Source organism: Sapajus apella, unplaced genomic scaffold (genome assembly GCF_009761245.1).
Source record: "Sapajus apella isolate SASKATOON/1434 unplaced genomic scaffold, GSC_monkey_1.0 scaffold212, whole genome shotgun sequence".
Lineage (NCBI taxonomy): Eukaryota > Metazoa > Chordata > Mammalia > Primates > Cebidae > Sapajus > Sapajus apella.
In genome coordinates, this window is record NW_022437152.1 from 759,949 (window position 1) to 766,924 (window position 6,976).

General features: G+C 49.2%; 1 pseudogene; it reads left to right on the forward strand.

Annotated features, from left to right (window-relative positions):
- The window catches only part of LOC116544328, a 13,031-nt pseudogene extending 12,209 nt beyond the window's left edge, over positions 1-822 (forward strand).
- The last annotated feature ends 6,154 nt before the right edge of the window (positions 823-6,976 follow it).

The window sequence follows — 6,976 nt, forward strand, 5'->3', positions numbered from 1 at the left end:
CCCACAGGAGCCACAGCCCCCCTTGGAGCCCCCACAGGAGCCACAGCTGGAGCAGGAACAGGTTGGCACACAGCAGCACACGGGCTTGCAGCAGCACATGGGCACACAGCAGCTGGAGCCACAGCCCCCACAGCCGGAGCCACAGCCCCCCTTGGAGCCCCCACAGGAGCCACAGCCCCCTTTGGAGCCCCCACAGGAGCCACAGCTGGAGCAGGAACAGGCTGGCACACAGCAGCACTCGGGCTTGCAGCAACAGATGGGGACACAGCAGCCGGAGCCACAGCCCCCACAGCCAGAGCCACAGCCCCCACAGCCGGAGCCACAGCCCCCACAGGAGCCACAGCCCCCACAGCCGGAGCCACAGCCCCCACAGCCGGAGCCACAGCCTCCAGAGCAGCCACAGCAGCCCATGTTTCTGGTGGGTTGAGGGTGGAGCAGGTAAAGGAGCAGGTGAGGGTGGGGCAGGTGTGGAGCTCCCTGAGCCTGGGCACTTTATATACCTGCCCAGGGTCAGGTGTGAGGCTGGGCACACAGTCACTTCCTGGTTCCTGTTTGTGCCATTTTGAGGGCCCCCTTTTCTTGTTTCCTCTAGATCAGCCCTTGGTGTGAGACCCATGTGCCATTACTGTTTATGGGCTGCTCGGTGAGTCCCAGTTCTTGCTGAATCTGTGTCCAGACTCGAGGGAGGCCCCCAGGTGCCTAGCCCCTCCCTGTTAGCTCCAGAGTCACACTGGATTTACAAAAGCATGTTTTAGGCAGGGCATAGTGGCTCACACCTGTAATCGCAGCATTTTGGAGGCCTAGGCAGGTGGATCACTTGAGGTCAGGAGTTCAAGACCAGCTTGGCCAAAATGGTGAAACCCCATGTCTACTAAAAACATAAAAATTAGCCGGGTGTGGTGGCTCATGTCTGTAATCCCAGCACTTTGGGAGGCTGAGGCAGGAGAATCGCTTGAACCCAGGAGGTGGAGGTTGCAGTGAGCAGAGATCTCACTACTGCATGGTATCACTCCAGCCTCGGCAACAGAGCAACACTGTTTCAAAGAAAAAAAAAAAAGTAATTTATTTTAGTTGTACAGATGATATATAGAAAATTTATTTAAAGGATGCAAATAAAAAACATCACTCAACTTGTAAAAAAATGGCCTAAAGAAATGAAGTCTCTTTTATTATTTATTTATTTAAATGTTGTATGCACCTTCCAGGAAGTGTTCCTTTTTTTTTTTTTTAAATTTATTTTTATTTTTATTTTAAAGATGGGGTTTCACCATGATGGCCAGGCTGGTCTTGAACTCCTGAGCTCAGGTGATCCACCCACCTCAGCCTCCCAAAGTGCTAGGATTACAGGTGTGAGCCACCGTGCCTGGCCATGAAGTCTCTTTTAAAAATAAATTATTCCCTATACAAATGGTATAGAGAAATTCAAGAAATTATTAGGGCTGGATGGAAACGATATGGGGAGATGTATGAACAGAGACTCCATTTCTTTCCATATTCTCTAGAATAATTTATTGAAAAAATGTGAAAAAAAAGCCACTCAACTTGGGAAACAACGGCCTGAAGAACTGGAGTCTCCGTTCACACACCTCTCCATGTCGTTTCCGTCCCATCCTAACAATTTCTTGAATTTGGAATTTACCATTCTCGTGAAGGTCTTGACGCTCCTACTCAGTATGTATGTTCCTGTGAAAATGTTTTGTGGCTGGGCAGGGTGGCTCATGCCTGTAATCCCAGCACTTTGGGAGGCCGAGGTGGGGAGATCACCTGAGTCCAGGATTTCGAGACCAGCCTGAGCAACATGGTGAAAACTTGTCTCTACTAAAAATACAAAAATTAGCTGGGCATGGTGGCACGTGCCTGTAATCACAGCTACTGGGAGGCTGAGGCAGGGGAATTACTTGAACCTGGGAGGCAGAGTGAGCCGAGATCGCGCCATTGCCCTCCAGCCCGGGTGACAGAGCAAGACTCCGTCTCGAAAAAAAAAGAAAAAACACTTTTACTTGCTTAAAACTTTATGTAAGGGATATTACACTGTATTTCTCTTTGTGTAAATTGCTTTTGAAAAAAATAGGTGTTAGGTTAAAGAGATTTTTCTCTAGGGGACAGGTATGGTTCTCCTTTATTCATTTTCTCTGGTCTCTAAATATATTTACTTCTCCATTTACATGCTGGACATTTTGTTTCCTTTTTGTTGTTATTTCAAGCAAACTGCAACTTTCTTGCCCAAAGCGCCTCCTGCAGGTGTGGGTGCCTAAAGGTGAGGAGGTTCTTATTACCAAGCTGTCTTCCCAAGGGGTCCTCCCAGCCAGCTGCTGTCTGACCAGCATTGCCTGAGAGCTCCTGTTTCCCGGCCCCCCCACCCAAACTTGCAACTGTCCACTTACACTCTGCATGTGGGTGTGTAACTGTGGTTTGATCTGCTCTCTTCCTCCTTACTGGCAATGTGGTGCCTCTTCCCATACATCACCTGTCATTAGAGTCTCGTTAATTTCACGTCCTTGGTCCACAATGCAAAATTGAGATAGTTATTATATTACTATTATTAATTTTTGAGACGGGGAGTCTCCTTCTGTCTCCCAGGCTGGAGTGCAGTGACACAATTTTGGCTCACTGCAACCTCCGCCTTCCTGGCTTCAGCAATTCTCCTGCCTCAGCCTCCTGAGCAGCTGGGATTACAGGCGTGTGCTACCACGCCCTGGCTAATTTTTGTATTTTTAGTTGAGATGAGGCTTCACCATGTTGGCCAGGCCTGTCTCAAACTCCCGACCTCAAGTGATCCACCTGCCTCGGCCTCCCAAAGTGCAAGGATTACAGGCGTGAGCCACCGTGCCTGGCCAAGATCGTTATTTATTTATTTTTTTTTTGAGACGGAGTTTCTCTCGTTACCCAGGCTGGAGTGCAATGGCGCGATCTCGGCTCACCGCAACCTCCGCCTCCTGGGTTCAGGCAATTCTCCTGCCTCAGCCTCCTGAGTAGCTGGGATTACAGGCACGCACCACCATGCCCAGCTAATTTTTTATATTTTTAGTAGAGATGGGGTTTCACCATGTTGACCAGGATGGTCTCGATCTCTTGACCTCGTGATCCACCCGCCTCGGCCTCCCAAAGTGCTGGGATTACAGGCTTGAGCCACTGCACCCGGCTGATCGTTATTGTTTTTATTGGTGTCTGAAGTTCTCTGAGTTTTCTGGATTTTTTTTTTTTTTTTTTCTTTTTGGGGTCTCCCCCTTTTTTGAGGCTAAAGTGCGGTGGGGTGTTTTTTGCTCACTGCAACATCTGACTACCTGGTTCAAAAGATTCTTTTGCCTCAGCCTTCCGAGTAGCTGGGATTAAAGGCATGTGCCACCACGCCCAGCTAATTTGTGTATTTTTAGTAGAGATGGGATTTCACAGTGTTGGCCAGGATGGCCTTGATCTCCTGACCTTGGGGTCTGCCTGCCTCGGCCTCCCAAAGTGCTGGGATTACAGGTGTGAGCCACTGTGCCTGGCCTTTTTTTTTCTGAGACAGAGTTTTGCTCTTGTTGCCCAGGCTGGAGTAACATGGCATGATCTTGGCTCACCACAACCTTCGCCTCCTGGGTTCCAGCGATTCTCCTGCCTTAGCCTCCCGAGTAGCTGGATTATAGGCGCCCGCAACCATGCCCGTCTAATTTTGTGTTTTTAGTAGAGACGGGGTTTCTCCATGTTGGTCAGGCTGGTCTCAAACTCCCAACCTCAGGTGATCCACCCGCCTTGGCCTTTCAAAGTGCTGGGATGACAGGGTGAGCCACCGCGCTGGCTGGATTTTTGGATTCTAATCAATAACCTGCATTGTTGTGGCTCTCTTTTTCCTGTCTGTGGCTTTTCTTTTCAGTTTGTTCTTTTTTGTCAACATCTGGTATCCTGAGTTTTAAAATTTGAATGTTGTTAAATGTAGTAATCTTTTTCTTGAGCGTTTGTGTGTTTGTTTCTCATTCAGAAAATCCTTCTTTTCCCCAAGATCATTAAGCAATCCTGTGCGTGTGTGTGTATGTGCGCGCATGCATTGAAGTTTGGAACTATGGAGTTTAACAACCCTACCTGGAGTTGAACTGTCTTTTCTGAAGCGGGGATTCCCTGTTTCTTTTTCCTGGATGGATAAGCAGCTGGCTGGCACCCTTGGCCTTCCCCGTGGACGACCGTGCCATGTCTCTCTGCACTGCTGTTTCCTGGCTTTCTGACTGCTCTCTTGGTCTCTCAGTCACCCTGTTCTAATATCCTGCTACCTTCACTGGCGAAGCTGACAGTGACCTGGACGGCCAGGGCCAGCCCCAACCCTGTGTTCCTCTGTCTGTGTGGGGACTCACCAAATTTTGTGAAGAATCCTTGTCAGCATTTTGTAACATTTGCCTTGGTTGTAGATTAATTTGGGAGAGAATGGGCATTTTAAAAAGATTTTGAATATTCTTATCTGTGGATATCATTTATTTCTCAAGTTATTTAGAAGATCTTTAAAACTGAATAATTTTTTTATTTAATATTTTTTTAAAATGCCCATTTGCATAAAGAGCTTGCCTTGGTCAGCTTCATTGTCATCCACTCCTCCTCACTGGTTGCTGCTGTAGATGGTACCTTTTAAAATTGCATGTTCTGACTACTGTTGAGTTTTGCATATTGAGCCTGTCCTCTGCAAACCTGCCAAGTTCTAGTTTTCATTCTACTCATTTTTCTGTAGGTTCTTTTTGGTTTCCCAAGCCAACACATATTTTTGGTGAATTTTGAAAGTATTTGTTGTTCCTTTGTAATCCTTATATCATGTATTTCTTTTTATGGTTTATGCTACTGATGGGGACAATGTTTTACAGCATAGTGAGTAATGTGGTTTCATTCCTGATTTTAAAGGTAATGCTTCTCACGTTATGTTGCCCAGGTTGGTCTCAAACTCCTGGGCTCAGTCCATCCTCCTGTCCCAGCCTCCGAAAGCGCTGGGATTACAGGCATGAGCCACCATACCCGGCCTAAAGTTTTGATAGAACATTTTATCAGATGAAGGGAGGTTCCTTTTATTCCTAATTTGCCAGTCATCTTTCCTTTGTCTTCAGAGGACACTGAACTTTACCGGATAGCTTTCTGCAGCTGTTGAAATGATCAGATAGGCTTCTCCTTTAGTTAATATGGTGAATTTTAGGACAGACTTTAAAATGTCAATAATCCTTGCACTCCTGGGGGTTACTGCAACTTACACAGGTATTATTGTTTTTTTACATTTTGGATTGGCTTTGTTAAAATATGTATTTTTCTTTTCTCAGACTCTGTCACCCAGTCTGGAGTGCAGTGGTGCAATCACAGCTCACTGCAGCCTCAATCTCCTGGGCTCAAGTGATCCTCCTGCCTCAGCCTCCTGAGCAGCTGAGACTACAAGCATGTGTCACCACGCCCAGCTAATTACATTATTATTTCTTTTTGGTAGAGACAGCCATGACCACACCCGTCTGCCTCTTATTTTTAATAGCTGCTAAATTCACCATTATTTGCCATTTTTCATCCCTGCTTCAGGTTAAACGTGCCCTTTCTCCCGCCCAACTCTTTCTTTTCTCATCAGTTTTGCTAAACGTTGTTGATTTTGTCTTTTAAAAGATTAGCTTTTGGTTTTGTTGATTCTCTTTGTTGTAAGGTTTTTTGTTTTTGTTGTATGTTTTAGATATTTTTGTTTATTTCTGCTCGTAACTTTATTTTCTCCATTGTTCTTTCTGTACTCTCTCAACATGGTGGTGCTGGGGAGCATGGCTGTCTGCTGGATGTGGGGTCAGGCCAGGAACTGTGGAACAGAGATGCTGCCATCTGGCCCTTCCTTCTCTCTCCAGCTCCCTCTTTCCCTTCCTTTTCTGAAGTCACTTTCATCCGGTTTCTTTCAGCCTTTCTGTGTGCTTCCAGGCGAAAGCTGTGTCTCGTGACTACCGTTGAGCTGCTTTAAAAGCTCCCGTGTTTTGAGGTCTCTGTTTTTTACCCAATGAGCTGAGCCCATGGGGTTACGATTTCTGATATACGCGGGCTGGCTCCCGCCATCCTTTGCATTCAACTGTCCTGCCCCGTTTTAGTGCTTCCTTCCCCCCCTTCTCTTACATGGCGTTTTTAAGGTTCTGTTTTTGTTTTGCTTTCACTGGCTTAGAAGTTATACACTCTATTCGTGTTTTTAAAGAAAACATTGTCTGCACGTGACTGCCCCCTGTTCCTCCCCTGCCGAGGGCGCGCAGGTGGCTGCGGACGGCTTCTCCTCCTGCCCAGCTCCTCCCGTGTCAGCGGCCGCGTTTCTCCAGGGTCTTAGCTGCTCCCACGCTGCTCGTCATCGTCTGTTTACGGTCAGTTTTCATAAACCCGCCACACGTGCACCGAGGACTGTGGGCGTGGTCCTTGCTGACATCCTCCTCCTCCTCCTCCTCCTCCCCGAAAACGTCCTCTGGAAGTTTCCTCCTGAGCATTCGTCGGTGGACAACCCGCAGTTGGGTAGGGAGGTGGCTTCCCGTGGCCTGCTCCTGGGCTCAAGCCGTCCTCCCGCCTCGGCGTCCCCAGCAGCTGGGCCCACGGGCATCCGCCACCAGGCCAATTCTAGTTACTTTTGTGGCGATGGGGCCACCCTCGGGGGCGCAAGCTGGTCTGGGGCTCCCGGGCGCTCAGGCGAGCCTCCCGCCTCGGCCTCCCAAAGTGCTGGGATTACAGGCGCGAGCCACGCGCCGGCCGCCCTCACTCTGGAAGGACGTTTCGGCAGGGCGCGAGATTCCTCAGCGCTCGAGACGTCGCTGAGGACGTGGCCGGCTCAGTTTCTCCGCCCCTCCGCCGGAGGCCCCGGCCCTCCGCGTCCGCTGAGGCTGCTTTGCGCACCTGATTCTCCTGCGCGCCCGCCCCGCACCCGGGGTTCCGGTCTCCTGCGCGCCCTCCCCGGACCCGGGTTTCCGGTCTCCCCTGCACCTGGGTTCCGGTCTCCTCCGCGCCCTCCCCGCACCCGGGGTTCCGGTCTCCT